Raw genomic sequence first — 18337 nt, forward strand, 5'->3', positions numbered from 1 at the left:
AAGATTCAGCAAAATAATTAATTTTAGTTTGCTTCAGTTATTTTACTCACTTCCATATATGAGGTCAAAATGATAAACACAAATTGCAAATATAGTACAGTTAGAATTCAACAGAAAAGTATCTATAACTAAGACAAAATATCATAATGTTTGGTTAAAAGAAAAAAAGAGGAAATATATGAAAAGAAGTATAGATATCATATTTCTTTTTAATACTGATAAAAGTTTCTTGAAGTGTTCAAAGAATTTGAGTCACAAATTCTGCTATGGTAACTATAAATGGAACAACAAAATCTTTATCAAAATGGAGAAAAAATTCACAAGAAAATAAAAAGAGGGAGCGATAAACTTATCAATATAGAAATCCAAATAAAAAACTAAATTGGAAAGAAATCCTTACTGACACATTGTGCATGACTGTATGGATTTTACATCTAGTAGATTGGTGGATCATCCACTAGTCATCCAAAGATGGCAAAACGGCCAGACTGACCCATTACTCAAATCTTCACCCGTCTCTACGATCAAAGACAATCTGGTCAGGTGAAAGTTTTAAGCTCCATTTTGAAGCTGTTTCAATCTCATTTCTTAGACACAGTTCAGGAGTTAAGGATGCTCCTGGAAACTTCTGTAGCTTTCTATCCAGAGCTTCCTCTAATTTTGCTGGTCTCTCTGCATCCCTGTGCCCCAAAACCCATTTAAAGAGTCAATCATACTTTGTGGCACAAATGTTATGTACGCTCCAGAGCCAGTGTCAGAACTTCACTTCTTGCATATAGGGACACTGTACTGCCACAGTAGTTTGGGGAAATCTTCCAGTCAACTACTTATCCCCCAAAAATGTCCAGGTAGACTAGTGGCCACAGAATAGTCACAGTAAAGCTCTTTAATGGCTGCCTACCCATACTGTAGATTCCTCTGAGCACCCTCCTAGGAGTTAGGTAGCCTTTTTTACCCTCAAACGTTACTACAGGCTGTTCCTATGAAATATACAGCATTTCTTGTCCATGTCCTAATGTGTTACTGTTTTCTGCCTTTTTTAGTGCCAGTTCCACACATATATTCAATGATGTGAAAAAGAAAGTAGAAAACAATTATATAGTTTTATATATAAGAACATAATTAACAATACTCTACGACTGTAGTCCTAATAATAATTATTATTATCACTAGTCATTTAGCCCGTTACAATAACGGGCGCTAGAACAGTAGTGCATAAACATTAGTAGGAACAGTCTATATTAAATCGCAAGGGACTTTGACCTCATTCTTTTTGTTGGTCATATTTTTCTTTCTTTCAGCCTTTCTTTTGTTGATGTTTACTTGCTGAGCTGACCGTTCTTTGTGGGCTGCCGCCATGTATTATGTGTCTTTAATTTTCTGTGACAGTAATACTGTCTTGTACAGCTCTATTTAATAAGGGTGCGCACAAAAAGGTGAGCTTCAAAAGGGCGACCTCAATTGAGCGCGGCGAATAAAGGCGTTCGTAGATAATTTCGTTCAAATTGCTCTGGAATATGTGAAGAGCAACAAAGGTGCAGATCTTTATTTACGCGCGCCTTTATTTGCTGTGCCCAATTGAGGTTGCCCTCTTGAGGCTCGCCTTTTTGTGCGCGCCCTTATTGAAGGATACCGTCTTGTACGTCCACTGGCTTGTACGTCTGTAATATACCTTTCATTTTCTCTGCCGGTAATACAGGCGTGCGCGTCGGTAATATGCCTTTAATCTCCTCTGACAGTAATACTGGCTTGTATGTGGCTGTAATATGCGTCACTGTATTGTGTACCTTTAATTTCCTCTCGCAGTAATACTGGTTTGTATTTCCGTAAAACGCCTCTAACTTTCTCTGACAGTAATATCGCGCGTCGCACCGTGCCCCGCGCATGCGCACTTCACCAGAAGACACCCACACACGGACACCTGGACGCACACAGGGATTTTATTAAAGAGGATTATTAAATTTAGATAAATCAGACATCCATGCATAACAGATTTTACTTTGTCATTATTTATTCAATCAAAAAATAAACAAACAGGCAGAAGGCCATCTGTGACAAGGTAACCCAACATCTCCTACAAAATGTAATACTTTACAAACCTAACAGCATACTACAAAGATTGTTCTGGCGTTTGAAAAAGTAAGAGCTATATCCAAGAAAGAGTGCCATATTTTATAGATTAGCTGGGATGATCCCATCCTCTCATCCATCTACTGTATTCCCCTTAGAGTAAATTTTATTTCTTTCCAGTTTCAAGCGATATAACAAATATTTATACCATGCTCATGTCAGAAAGTAAATACAGTTTTTTTCAATAAAGGAGAAAACACATGATTTATTTTTCTTCTAAATATGACAGCTTGTGCAAAACTGAGCCCACAGGAGATAGCATATAAAGAGAGGAACAAATGCTAAACTCCCTTGCCATAGTAATGCATATTGTACATGGCAAGAGATACATAATTCTTGCCAAAAGACTAAATTGCATGAGCAATCACAATCCAGTAACACAGCTGGAGTGTAGCCGCACCAATATTCCTTCTGTTTTAAATCTCTTAAGCAGTGATTTTCGGAAATGAGACAATTTCTTATATCAAGGATTTAGATCTATAGATAGGAATACACTGGAAACATAAAGGAGCTTTGGGTAAATATTTTCTCCCAAAACCAAATGTATATTGAATCAAGTGGAAAAGTCCTTTTTGTTTTCAAAGATGTACATTATGGTTCTTTTTATGATATTTTATAATAAACCAAATAACATAACTATTGTATCATCATGTACTGAAGTGCATAATCAGGGTTAAAATACTGTATATAGCATCTCGTTGTACATTATCTATGTAAAGAAATATTTTGTTCTGAGTTTCCCTTTTAAATGTTTAAATGTCCTAGAAGCTCCTCACTTTGACACAAACCTAACAGACAAACCTAATAACATAGGTGAAAAAGTGAATTGACAGAGAGTTTCCTGTCACTTTGAGTTCAAATTATTAGTACAAACTGAGAATTCGGCTCTTGAATCTGAAACATTTATGAGAGTCATGGAACATTCTTCATCAGTTGCCTCTTTTTAGACCAGTTTGCAAAGGGCAACTATATGGCTCACTGAGGCATTCAAATCCTTTCTCTATACCAAGGTCATGATCTGTTGACCGGATGAAGCATGTCAGCATAATTAATAAACAAATAAAAAGGTAATGAATACAATTATTGGCAGAGTTTAAGAAACAACTGTATGTTTAACATAAATGTCTTCCTATACTGTACCTTCAAGTAAAAAAGAAAACATATCTTGAGAGAGGGTCCAAAAAGATTCATGTAAAAATGTACTTGTTAACGTATTGAAATACTTATTTAAAGCTCCAAGAAGACATATTACAAATTTTATTACAAGTTTCTCTAGGGACATGCAGGTGCAAATATGTGGCTGTCTTATTTGTGCTAAAATACAAGAACTTAGAATGCACCGCATTCATTCAGGGATTACCTGTTTCATTTAATAATTTATTGTGTGAGGTATGCCTCTCAAATGTTAATGTACAAGAACTCCCTTTTCTTTTAATGCAATGACAATAAAAATAACACATTATGCAAAATAACATTGTATTTCAGGAGAAATAATTTTATAAAACACATTTTTTGCTATATCTTTAAATGCTTAACTGTCTTTTGTTGTTTTCCTGTTACTTTGCCTTTTTCTGTGTAGTTTTCTCCATTAACTGTGTAACCTAACCTAATAACTACAATAACAAGCAGAGCAGACATCCGAGCAAAAGACATTGAATGCTAGTGACACTGCTAAATTATGATACAAGAGTAAATCAAAAAGTAAAGGCATTTTGAAAAGTTTGCAGAATTGAATTAGCAGATCTGTCACTCAATCTTAATGAAAAAGTGAATGTCGTAAGCTTCACGGAATTGAAGACAAGGTTGTCATTCAGAAACCACTTCAATCAAAGGCCAAAGCACAAAGACATAAAAACTGGTATAGGGAGCACAAAACCAGGGCTTTTCAGAAGCTGAAAAAATAGTAATATGATTTAACGAGTCACCATTCATCCTGTTTCCTATAACTATTACTAATAATAATTCTTTATATTTATAATAGCCCTACTCAAAGTGCTTCCATGCAGGGAGGAGCCCGTATTTAAACCCATTATCTCCTTAATGCAAGGCAGCAGCGCTACCACTGTACCACCTGCATGGTGGCAAAGAAGACCAAGAAGGCTTTCAACCAACAGGTTTTAGACATGACAGGTGCTATGGTCAGTAATCTCTCATTAGGCCTAATGATCGCTGTGCATAGTGGCATAATCGTGATTAAATAGTGCCAGATGCAGCCTACAGTGCAGTGTTCCTTCATGATGTTTTTCCTATTCTGGGATACTAAATGCCCCCTATACAAGCTATGTTTATTCAAGAGTGGTTTCATGAATACCAGAATGAGCTCAGACTTCTTCCATGAACCCCCCAATCATCTGATGTAGACATCATTGTGACTATATGGGAAGTAGTGCAGCACAGACTGCAAAGTAGATTTCAAATTCCTTAATTACATATAAAGCTGGATTTTATTTTTTAGAAGAATCCATAATAAAAGGAAACGTGTCTGTGTGTCTGTCTATGTGTCTGGCCAGTTGATAAGTCTCTGACATTCCAAAACATGGTGCGTCACAATCATTTTTAGTAATAAAATGTATTGCATTTGTCCTTTCAGTAGATGTTGCATCACAAACATTAACACTACTTAAATTCCATACCCAATGGCACATAACAGAGACAGATACTTTGCATGGTACACTGTAAACATTAATGCTGAGGTCTAGGTTGGGTACTTAGATTTCAACCAGAAATCTCAGGCTGGAAACATAGCTAGTTGTATAATATTTAACTACACACTGTTTAGAATCTGCATGACTGCATTTCAAGAAGAACTGAAAGTGCTTTGAAGGAAATGTCTCTAATATTGATATATTGTTATACATGGGTGAGTAAAAGTAGGTTTACAGTTGTGAGTATGTGAAACAGTTTGTTCTTGTATTTTTATTTATTTATTAATTATTGTATTATTTATTTGTATTATTTGTCTTCTTATTTGCCTTCTTCGTATTATCATTGTTAAAGGGTACTTGAGTGTAGCAATCATAACCTGTGTGTCTTTTTCCATACGAACAACTGTAAACCTACATTTGCCCACTTGTGTCTTTGTATGTTTCTATTCATTTTTCCACCCCTTATAGTTAACTTACAATTCTTAAGAATTAAAGTAAATAATAGTATCATTAGTGAGCGTATGCTATTTATCTAGTTATAGATTTTACAAGAAAAAAAAATCACTTGATGTAATCTTTACATAGTCAAGGTGACTTTAGTCTTTTGTAGGCTAAAAAGACTAAAATGTTTTTTTTATCTCTTATGAATATGGTATTTTAAATCTGAAGCTTTCTCCTGTTTGTTCAAAAAACTGCAAATTATATTCCAGAGACAATGGATTTAGCCTGGAAAATAGCTGCACCTCTACAGCTGTAAGTTGAACTCATTAATCCAATATAAGCAAATTTACTTTCAGATGTTTTGTTTTTCCATTTTCTGAATTAATTTCAGTCCTATTTTATTTGTTCATTTCAAATTTATTTTATGTGTCTGATGTCAATAAGTTGCTTCCTATATATTTAGGAGTAGATCCACACACCTTACAGCTTGTTTTTGATGCTTCCCCACTTTGCCTGTTGCCCTCAAATACTATGACCACATTTGACAGATGATTAGTTTTTCCCTCATTTAACGATAACATTCTTATATTAGTAGGGGTGCACCACTGTTAATAAAATTTCATTTAGTGAGATGATATACTGTATATATTTTATTTAGTACATTTTGTACAGGGCAACACAGTGATTCAGTTGTTAGTTCTGCTCCTTTGTGGATCTAGATTAAACGATGCACACCACTTGCATAATTTCTAAAGAAAAAAAGTGAAATCTCCAGAAGTTTAAAAGAAATGACCTTAACATTTATTATAGGCTACAAATTACAGTACATGTTGTGTTACAAGTCTCATTTTTAGTTACAGTTCTAACTTTGGGTGAAGTTTGACTGTATCTGTCATATTTTAGCCATAATATTTTCCATTGTACTGTACACCATGTAACTTTTTTACTGCTATGAACAGTGTACTCTACTACAAAAATACTCTGATACTTTACTAAATCTATGACTATTCATCTTACATTACATATCTTGCTGCTGCTCTTGCCAGTGCACATACCCTTCTCAATGTGTATATGAGTTGTTTTCAGTTTTGCTAGTTGAAGACTGAAGTAATTGAAGACGCTTAATGTTAAACATTGTGGTCTCAGGTTTCCTGTTTTTTAAAACTTTGGTAGACTGATTTTAATTGTTCTTTGCTTGATTCTATTATCAATAATAACTTATGATACACCATACTGATAATGGCCGATTAGTCTGGAATTTTAGTTTGTGTAAAATGAATAGACTCGACACACTTATAAAGGTTTGGGGCAGCCACCCATATATTATTCCTGGCTGCAAAAGAGTCTTTTTAAATACAGAGATGTTCTCTATACCGAGTCCAAAACAGAACTGTCGATGGTTTGTCAAGATGGCGGTTTTAAGGGATAGGACAGGAAGTGATGTAAGGGAACCGGAAGTGATGTTCTTCATTAGTCAGAGTAGGTGCCGGAAGTGATAATCTTCTAGGCACCGGAACCGGACGTGATATTTTTCTGGGTGCCGGAACCGGAAGTGATGTCTTCTGTGCTAAATCAGACAGGTTTTCCCGCGGCTGGTCTGCAGAGATAACAGGAGAAAGTTTAGTGCACCCCGCCACCCCCTGGCCTGGCGTGGAATTACCTTTGCTTGGTCCATACAACGTCTTCGTGCTCCACTGCCGCATACCTGGTTTCACGATCCAGATGTTTCTGGCTCAGGTACATAATGGGGTGTTCAACTCCATCAACACTTTGGCTCAGCACAGGTCCAAGATATGTGTCCGAAGTGTCCGTCTGGAGGATGAAAGGCATAGAAAAGACAGGCGCTTTCATTATAGGAGCTGACGTAAGGGTCATTTTCAGGTCACTGAATGCAGTCCCTGATGTCTCATCCCATACCACATGATTAGGTTTCCCCTTCCTTGTGAGGTTTGTCAAGGGCGTTGCTCTCTCAGAGAAATGGGGTACAAACCGACGATAGTAACCCGCTAAGCTGAGAAAGGCCTGAACCTGCCTCTTGTTCATCGGATGGGGCCAATTCAAAATGGCATCTATTTTAGAACACTGTGGTCTCACCATACCCCGGCCCACTAGAAAGCCTAAATATTTGGCTTCGACCAACGCAAAGTAACATTTCTTCGGATTAATACGAAGACCAGCTTTTGCTAGTGACCGCAATACAGCTCGAACCTGCTCTAAGTGTTCCTCCCATGTGTTGGAATAGATAACAACGTCATCCAAGTAGGCAGCATTGTATGAATTATGAGGATGGAGCACTTTGTCCACCAGACGTTGGAATGTCGCACGTGTCCCATGTAATCCAAATGGGAGAATACGATACTGCCAGTGCCCACTAGGGGTGCTAAACGCTGTCTTTTCCTTAGCGGAGTCCGTTAAGGGAACCTGCCAGTACCTCTTAGTCATATCTAAAGTAGTCAAGAATTTAGAGTTACCTAGCCGCTCGAGGAGGTCGTCCACTCGCGGCATCGGATAGGCATCGAATTGGGAGACTTGGTTAAGCTGACGGAAGTCATTTCAGAACCTCCACTTCCATCAGGCTTACTGAACATGACAATAGGACTGGACCAGGGACTATAACTTTCCTCAATCACACCAATGTCCAGCATGCGTCTGATCTCCAGCTCCATTTCAGCCTTTTTTGCTTCAGGAATTCTGTATGGGCGTTCTCGGACTATAACCCCAGGTTTCGTCACAATGTCATGCGCAATCAGGGAGGTCCGTCCTGGACTTTCACTTACTACCTCAGGGACAGACAGGATAACTACTTTGAGCTCCTGTCATTGTTGGCGAGTCAGATTATCTCCGAAATTAAGGTTTAATTTATGAGCAAAGACAGAGCGGGGCTGTCAGGAGGAGGGCTCAAGATCCCTGTCCTTCCACGGTTTCAGCAGATTGACATGATAAATCCGCTCGCTGGGACGACAATTCGGTTGTTTCACCAAATAATTGGCCAATCCCTTTCTCTCATTAATTTCATAGGGGCCTTGCCAATGAGCCAGTAATTTAGAATGTGAGGTTGGAACTAAAACCATGACTCGCTCTCCCGGGCAGAACTCCCTAAGAGACGTACCATGGTTATAGCATCAGACCTGGGCTGCTTGTGCCTTTTCTGTATGTGTTTTCAATATTGGTCTAATCTTTTCAAATCTATCGCGTAACTGTGCAATATATTCCAATACATTTATTGACGGGAGGGCCTCTTCCTCCCAGCCTTCTTTTTAAAATGTCTAATATGCCTCGGGGTTGTCATCCATATAGCAATTCAAAAGATGAGAACCCTGTGGAGGCTTGTGGGACTTCCAGATATGCAAAAAGGACGAGGGGGATGAGCTGATCCCAGTTCCTTCTGTCCTCGTTGACTACCTTATATAACATTTGCTTGAGAGTTTGATTGAACCTCTCTACAAGACCGTCGGTTTGAGGATGATATACTGAGGTTTTTAAATGTTTTATTTGAAGTAGCTTGGCAGTCTCCCCGAACGTCTGCGAGGTAAAAGGCGTCCCTTGATCCGACAGGATTTCTTTAGGGATGCCAACACGCACAAATACACCCACTAATTCCTGTACGATAGCTTTTGTAGTAGCTGAGCACAGTGGAACAGCTTCTGGAAACCGGGTAGCATAATCTGCCAGGACCATTATATATTTATGACCTCTGGCTGAGGGTTCTAGGGGTCCTACTATATCGACCCCAATACGCTCAAAAGGGACATCTATTAAGGGTAATGGAACTAGACGAGCACGGTCCCTCCTAGGAATCTGCCTCAATTGACACTCTGGACAGGATGTACAAAAGCGGCGAACCTCCTCATTAATTCCGGGCCAAAAGAATCTGAGCTTAATCCGCTCAAGTGTTTTTTCGGGTCCCAAATGGGCTCCCAGGAGATGGGTATGTGCTACTTAACAGACTTGTCGCCGGTAAGTCTGTGGTATTAACAACAGTGACCTCATTTCCCCCTCATGGTCAGCTACCCGATATAACAGATCATTATTTAACACAAAGTGAGGACCTTGTGGCATTGGATATAATGTGCGTTGGCCATCTATCAGAACGACTGCTTTCTTTGCAAACGTAAGGGAGTCATCGTTCCACTGCTCCCTTTTAAATGAAGCTGGGGGTCTGCCTAAATTGAAACTGCAGGCATGTGAGGGGATCGGATTTGACCTCAAGGGGCGGGGTTTCATCCCGAGTCGACTCCACTCTTGATGATGACGTATGTGGCTGAGACGTCCCGGGTGTTTCCCTGTCATCACCAGAGGCCAGAACTCTGCTCCCCAGCCGGCTGTAAACACAGCATGGAAGAAGTTGAGGGCGCTGATCCCGTGTCCGTGACTAGACCTAGTGATTTTGGGGAAGAAGCGTCTGTGCTACCGCTTTTAATGTCTACCCAATCTCTGCCTTATAGTACGGGGAAGGGAGGACTATCCTTCACCGCCACCGTCAACTTTTTTAATACGCCGTCCTGACATATATAACATCTGGCATATTTATAATTCCGGACATCCCCGTGAATGCAGGTAATGCGGGTTTTAATCTTTAACCATTGTCGCAGTAGTACCAGATGACGAGCAACAATAGAAATGTTACTGCCGGAATCAAATAAAGTTGTAGCGTTAATTCCATTAACTAACACTTCTCCTGTATGTGTAAAGGCCAGAGGGTTAGTGAGTGAACACCGTGCCTCCCCCCATATCGCTCCGCAGACCCTGTCGTTGCTTCGCAGAGCCTGCCGACGTGTCCCAGGTTCCACTCGAGTACACTTCGCATTATAGCTCCGCAGATTCTATGTTAGGGATGCAAGTACGCCCGGGTTCACACGAGTCCCGTTCTGATACTCCCAAGCCGGTTTCTGCCCTAAGGAGTTCTATAGCCTTGGCTACCGAGACAATATCAGTAAAGCCCCAGGCCAGCTGGGCAATTTTTCCAGTTAGGGCACGGAGCAACAAGGCGCAGGCTACCTGCTCTGCTATTTGATGGCTTGATTGTGTGTGTGGTTGTAACCACCTTACCACTTTAGCCCATAAATCCATGGCCTGCTTTTTCACTGCTTGAGCAGGTTTATAGGTCCAGGCCATTAGGTTTTCCACCTGCCAGCCTGGGTTTCTCCCACCTTTATCAAAAGGTTTGCCTTTTGTGGGGTATTTAGGGGCAGTCCCCATACTCAAGAGACCATAATAAGTCCTCGATGTGTTCCCAAACGCACCAGGCTCTATCCTGTGGTTCCCATTTCTGCTTTTCCCCGGACCTTTACCAGAATGCTGGGTCGAAGCATACTCGAGTTTTCCCTGACATGCCCCGACCGACCCCCACTCAGCAATTCGGGAGCGGTACTTACCCATCTGACTTTTCTTGCGTTGGATGTTGTGTGTCGAATCTTTGTTTTGTTCTGACTTCCATTCTCTCCAGGAGATCACCATCCTGCCGGCTACGCCACTGTAAAATGAATAGACTCGACACACTTAAAAAGGTTTGGGGCAGCCACCCGTATATTATTCCTGGATACAAAAGAGTCTTTTTAAATACAGAAATGTTCTCTATACCGAGTCCAAAACAGAACTGTCGATGGTTTGTCAAGATGACGGTTCTAAGGGATAGGACAGGAAGTGATGTAAGGGAACCGGAAGTGATGTTCTTCATTAGTCAGAGTAGGTGCCGGAAGTGATAATCTTCTAGGCGCCGGAACCGGAAGTGATATTTTTCTGTGGTGTCTTCTGTTCTAAATCAGACAGGTTTTCCCGCGGCTGGTCTGCAGAGATAACAGGAGAAAGTTTAGTGCACCCCACCACTCCCTGGCCTGGCGTGGAATTACCTTTGCTTGGTCCATACAACTTCTTCCTAGTCGCACATGTGTGACACTTGTTATCCCAAGATGTTACCTGGCACAACCCATTTGCAGAATTTGGCTTCAAGTTGTGCTTTGGCCTTTTTACATGCTGTCCCCTTTTCTACCTGATAAGCTAAAATATTTATAATTCTTGTGTTTTTGAACTGCTTATTTTAACACACGAATAAAATTACCTTAATCTTTTCTTCTTTTCTTAATTATGAATATTTCAGTGGGGTCTCTTCTTATTCTCAATATGCATAGAGTGAGAGATCCTTGGATATATTTTTCTTCATTAAGACTTTGTTTTCTAATCCTTTCTTGCTCTGGTGGTCTTCTGATTATTTACATAATGTAATGCGTGCATAGATTACACCTGTCATGATTGTTAAATGCTCTCTTGTGTGGAACTGGATAATTAGATAAGGTGGCTGTAGGTTATGTAAAGGAAGATGAAATGAGCAAGATTAGTGAATCCCTAGGTTTTGATAAATGGGAAAGAGTGCATGCCATGAGAAGAACAAATCCCCATTCTCAATTAAAAAAGGTTAAAAAAAAATTTTCTAAAGGATTGTGGGAGATGATTACAAATTGTGAGTGTAATAAATAACAGTTATTGTATTATACTCTGAAGGATCGTTAAAATTGTTTGATATGTAGAGTACAATAAGTGTGTCTATACTTACATGTGTGTTTTAATAAAGGGTCTAAGTAATGAGAAAATATTACCAAACTAGGTTGTTTTAATTGATTATTTAAGAGCCACAGAGGCCCTGGACTATTTATCTTTTCTTTAAACATCACATCACTTTCCCATGCTAGTGAGTTTGTCCTCCACAACATAACTTGTCCACATCCACAATGAAAATATTACTACAAGCACAGGTTGTTTCTCCGTCAGACTCCATTAATACAAATTCTAGGTTGTTCTTGCAGATCATTTTATCTTACCCAAAATGCAGCGGGCAACTTGTTACAACACTCCCAAATGACCTTGTTCTTCTGTCAATAATCTCCAGCTTTCTCTGAATTTAAAATCCTATAAACTTTTTGAATCAAGGAGTTCTACCCATTTTTACCTTTACGACCTGGGTGACATCATGTTTTTAGCTATGGTAGGCCTACAATGGGTATCTAATAACACTACTACTAAGAGTAAAAAAACTGTTTATAGCAGTTTCTCATCTGTTACACTCTAATTGTGGAGCAGTCTTCCCATAACCATTAAAAGCACTGAAACCAAAGGCTTGAAATTCAGACTTTCTTTATCTTTCTGGAAAGCTACGAGTATACAGTACTATTATGAATTATTTGCCCTACACTAAGTGCACCACATAGAGTAAAAAAATTACTTCAAACGTTAGGCATCTTGTGATTCTTAGCATATGATTTTCCTGCTCTTAATGCATTCTTTTGCTTATATTCTTCAGTGATGATATGGATTGTAAACCATCCAAAATCACCCCTCTATAATCTCTTTTAGAAAGACAGCAATAGCAGATAAGAAATGTTATAGAATGTAATCCTTAATTTTAGATAGTTGTCTAAAATATTAATTCTTTGTTGCAGGGGTAGAATCACAAAATTTGATAAAGTAGATAGATAGATAGATAGATAGATAGATAGATAGATAGATAGATAGATAGATAGATACTTTATTAATCCCAAGGGGAAATTCACATACTCCAGCAGCACCTTACTGATACAAAAAACAATATTAAATTAAATATATTTAATTTAATATTAAATTAAAGATTGATAATAATGCAGGTAAAAACAGACAATAACTTTATATAATGTTAACGTTTACCCCCCCCTCGGGTGGAACTGAAGAGTCGCATAGTTTGGGGGAGCAACGATCTTCTCAGTCTGTCAGTGGAGCAGGACAGTGACAGCAGTCTGTCGCTGAAGCTGCTCTTCTGTCTAGAGATGACACTGTTTAGTGGATGCAGTGGATTCTCCATAATTGATAGGAGCCTGCTGAGCGCCCGTCGCTCTGCCACAGATGTCAAACTGTCTAGCTCCATGCCAACAATAGAGCCTGCCTTCCTCACCAGTTTGTCCAGGCGTGAGGCGTCTTTCTTCTTAATGCTGCCTCCCCAGCACACCACCGCGTAGAAGAGGGCGCTCGCCACAACCGTCTGATAGAACATCTGCAGCATCTTATTGCAGATGTTGAAGGACGCCAGCCTTCTAAGGAAATATAACCGGCTCTGTCATTTCTTACACAGAGCATCAGTATTGGCAGTCCAGTCTAATTTATCATCCAGCTGCACTCCCAGGTATTTATAGGTCTGCACCATCTGCACACAGTCACCTCTGATGATCACGGGGTCCATGAGGGGTCTGGGCCTCCTAAAATCCACCACCAGCTCCTTGGTTTTGCTGGTGTTCAGGTGTAGCACCATTTAACAAAGTCATTGATTAGGTCCCTATACTCTTCCTCCTGCCCACTCCTGATGCAGCCCACGATAGCAGTGTCATCAGCGAACTTTTGCATGTGGCAGGACTCCGAGTTGTGTTGGAAGTCCGATGTATATAGGCTGAACAGGATCGGAGAAAGTACAGTCCCTTGTGGCGCTCCTGTGTTGCTGACCACAATGTCAGACGTGCAGTTCCCAAGACGCACATACTGAGGTCTGTCTTTAAGACAGTCCACGATCCCTGCCACCAGGTATGAATCTACTCCCATCTCTGTCAGCTTGTCCGTAAGGAGCAGAGGTTGGATTGTGTTGAAGGCGCTAGAGAAGTCTAGAAACATAATTCGTACAGCATCACTGCCTCTGTCCAAGTGAGAGAGGGAGCGATGTAGCATATAGATGATGGCATCCTCCGCTCCCACCTTCTCCTGATATGCAAACTGCAGAGGGTCGAGGGCGTGTTGAACCTGTGGCCTCAGGTGGTGAAGCAGCAGCCTCTCCATGGTCTTCATCACATGTGATGTCAGAGCAACAGGCCGGACGTAGAAGATGTCCTAAACTGGACATTACTAACAGTTTCAATCATGAATTAATTAATTTTCCGCATTTGTTGTATTAATGTCAGTGTGAAAAGATGGTTACTGGAGATCAGGAACTTATTCTTTGACAAAATAGGAATGGAATTGACATTTTTAATTTATAATAGTAAAAACAGGATTACATATTTAAATAAACATGGAACTTGGTTAATAAACTTAAATGTAACAACCCATTAGGTTCCAAATATACATACACTAATAATAAAATTTATAGTAATCAAATTAAGCTAGACTCAATGATTAAGTGTCAACCTCTGAACAATGCTAGTGGTCAATTATGCTGTATGCTAGCAGCCTCTAGTGCTCCTTCTCACATCTTCATCATTATATGCTCACCTCACTTATCTAGGAAAACAGCTTATTATATTTCTTTGGATTTAGGAGAAATTGTGATGAAGGTATATTATTTCCTGCAGTGCGTTCCTTCACCTGCGCCTTCCCTCACAGGGACTGTCAGTTCAGCTGTGGCTCACTCTTCTGGGGTTAGGGATGCTTTGTCTCACAAGAACTTAATTAAAAAGCTGCATACTGCTTGAGAGCTTATCCGCATATTAAATCCAGGCATCAGTTGACATTTTCACTTGCAGTAACAAAAGCCTGTAAAACATGTGAATTTGCAAGATCATTCAATGATACTGCCATCACTATATACAGCCAAACCGCAAGTTAAACTGGATATTGAAAATACTTTTCCTATATACACACTTTTGAGGGTTACTTTAACAAAGTATGACTTAATGTACTATAAAATGTTGCTGTGTACTCTGGAAAGTTAATAGCCAGTGATGGAAAGAAAGGGACTGTTTTTTTTGCTTTACACTAATTGACTTAAAGTACTTTAATCATGAAAACAAGAGTTGAGATTGGTGTACCGTGAAAATAAATTGATATTATCAGAATATAATCACTAACAGCCATGTATAAATCTCGGAGCTCAATTTTGAATTTAAAGCATGTGAGATTCTTTCTTTCAGGCTGACAAAAATGTTCCACATTAAAAAACAAGATTCTTGTAAGTTAACAACTTTAACCTTCCTCATTTTCACATGCTAATGGCATGACAGAACATTATATACAATCATGCTACTGTATATAGATATGCATATATGTATTGTGGGCAACAATGGCACTGGTCACAGTAAAGTGTTGGGTTCTCCCAAACATGCAAATTTATTAGCAGCAGTGCTATTAAAGTAAAAGAAAGAAAACAAAAAATTGTAACAGAATGTCAGTCTTGTTCCTAGGCTTTAACTGAGGTTCTTGCTTCTGTGAGCTAACATGGCTACAGCTGGTCATCATGCTGGTTATACAGAGCCTGGACCAGAAGGGCTGGGGTACCCAGGGTTTCTGGAAGTATAGTCATAGCTCTTCAGGAGGACATACTGACGTGCTGACGTCAACTTTGCAGACAACAGAGGCAGCTGGGGGTTGCTGGGAGTTTTTGTATTTTCTGTCATGTTAGAGTTAATTAAAAAAAAATGCATTTTGTTCCTATAAACTTGTGTTTTGGTTGCCTCTAAGGAATTGTGTGGGAATTTTTAAAGGTTTTTTCACTTTAGAAGGGTTTTTCGCTTTTTTTTTCGCCCGCACAGGAGCAAAAGTAGATGGGTGTTTGGGGGTGTTCTTGGAAAAGTTACTTGTTACTTGTTATGTGTACTTATTCTTGTTATTTGTATTTGAAATACCTTTGAAGAGGCAGGGCAGAATGTAGCAGTAACTAATATCGTCATATGTAAGTAAATAACCAGGATGTAGCAATAAATAGTTAATAAGTAACAGAAACAGCGATTCCTTAGTTAAAAAAAAGGCTGTGGCTGACTTTGAAGCAACAAAGGGGAAGGCTCAGCGGTGCGTAGGTAAGCAGCCAGCATTAAGACACCAGATCAGGCACAAGGGGCTGTAAGAGCAGATAAGATAGTAAGAAATTAACTAGCAGCAGATATTCACTAAGCAAGTTTTGTTTTATTTATTTATATTAGATTGAACAGTTCTTAGCGATTCCAGAAGTAGAGTAGTTAAGTGGGCGACAGTGTAAGAGTTTATTAATATGGGGCAATACAAACAGTGCGAGTGGAAAGCTTTTAAGTAAGGAATAAGATGAGTGAAAAGTTAGGAGTTCTATAATTTAAGTTAAATCATTTAATTTTAAATTAAAAAAAAGAAAACGTTAAGGCAGTTTTTGTAATCCTAAATTAAATTGTAATAATCAGGCCAGTGCAATGCAAGTCCTGTTGGATGATGGCTTGGAGGAGTCAGTCTTCATCTGCAGAAGTCAGTCTTCATCTGCAGAAGATGCCAGCTGATCCAGCACCTTGAGCTCAGGGTTGCTGAACTGGAGGAAGAGTTGGCTGGCCTGTAGTAGAGAACTGGTGGGCCTGGCCCAGGTGTCCTTTGGAGAGATAGTGTGTACCCCTAAAGTGGCACAGGAAGATATTTCACACCATACAGATAGAGATAGGTGGGTCATGGTACAAGGTAAAGGGTTGACACTGTCAGGTGTCATCAACCCCAGAACTGGAAATGTCAAACCATTTTCAGGTTCTTGTGGAACTGGATGGTGTCTCTGATGATTCTGAGAGGGTAGGTAGACATAAAATGCGAGGCAAGCAATGTTGAATACATAACTAAAGCAGAATGTTTTTTCATGTTATAGTACTAATGACAAAATGTTGATATGAAGTGTATAATGTGTGAAGACTTAAGTTCAAATATCAAATAAACACTTTCAGAAAAGATAACACGTATAACAAAACAAGCGCACTTTTATTCAAGAATATAACCAAAGAAAAAAAAATTGGGTTAGGGTATGATGCTGACACGTCCACTTGGCTGCTGCAGAAGTAAGAACTACAGTTTGGGTTCGATTCCGGGTCCTTCCTGCATTTACCGTTTTGAGTAGTGAGCTGCTCTTATTGTTGCTATAATAGAATAAAAACACCATTCAGCTTAAAAGAACAGAAATTCTTCTTTGTTGAGCAGGTAAACTGGCTTGGAAGTAGCAGCTTGGGCAGACGCAATCTTTGGGAGAGAGAACAGAACATTGAGCAATTGGGCTGGTTGGGCCTCGGTTCTTTAAATATTCTACCAACATATGAGAAGCATCTTATACAGTAAGAGAGCAAAGACATAGCTGATCCCACAAAAGGCCAGTTAAAAATGTGTTTGTTTCCCAATTAAATACTGTTTAGGAGGAGGTTTTCAATGGGCAGCTGTGTTTCATTGCCATTGGTTTACTGTTTAACGGAGAGTCAGGTCGCATTACACAGAAGGAATATAGAGCAAAGAAGCCACAGAGCCGTCTTTGAGTGACTGCTGATGCAGTCGGGACACTGGTCACGATGTATATATATATATATATATATATATATATATATATATATATATATATATATATACATATTAATAAAAGGCAAAGCCCTCACTGACTCACTGACTGACTGACTGACTCACTCATCACTAATTCTCGAACTTCCCGTGTAGGTGGAAGGCTGAAATTTGGCAGGCTCATTCCTTACAGCTTACTTACAAAAGTTAGGCAGGTTTCATTTCGAAATTCTACGCGTAATGGTCATAACTGGAACATATTTTTTGTCCATATACTGTAATGGAGGAGGCGGAGTCACGTATCACGTCATCACGCCTCCTACGTAATCACGTGAACTAAAAACAAGGAAGAGATTTACAGCATGAGTCAAACGCGGGAACGAAGGTAAATGACGTTAATTTTTGACTGTCTTTTAATACTGTGTAAGCATACATATTAACACATGTGCAATTAAACGTGTGCATTTACGGGGTGATTTCTCAGGCTTAAAAGCTCACCTTTTACTAAAAAGGTAAATGCAAAACTATTTTCAATCATTCTATGATCTGCTTCTCACAACTGAAGGCACCGTGGCTGATAGTAAATGACGTTAATTTTTGAGTGTCTTTTAATACTGTGTAAGCATACATATTAACACGTGCAATTAAACGTGTGCATTTACGGGGTGATTTCTCAGGCTTAAAAGCTCGCCTTTTACTAAAAAGGTAAATGCAAAACTATTTTCAATCATTCTATGATCTGCTTCTCACAACTGAAGGCACCGTGGCTGATGTTACGTCACTTGCTGTCCAACCATAAGCTTTACCTGGTAGGTAACCGGACACTCACTTCACTCCCTTTCGGGAATCGAACCTCTGAGGTTTTCTTTTGTTCTTAATTAAAATTTAAAAGCAATACTTCACCGCTGCTAAGC

The sequence above is a fragment of the Erpetoichthys calabaricus genome, chromosome 6 (genome assembly GCF_900747795.2).
Source record: "Erpetoichthys calabaricus chromosome 6, fErpCal1.3, whole genome shotgun sequence".
NCBI lineage: Eukaryota > Metazoa > Chordata > Cladistia > Polypteriformes > Polypteridae > Erpetoichthys > Erpetoichthys calabaricus.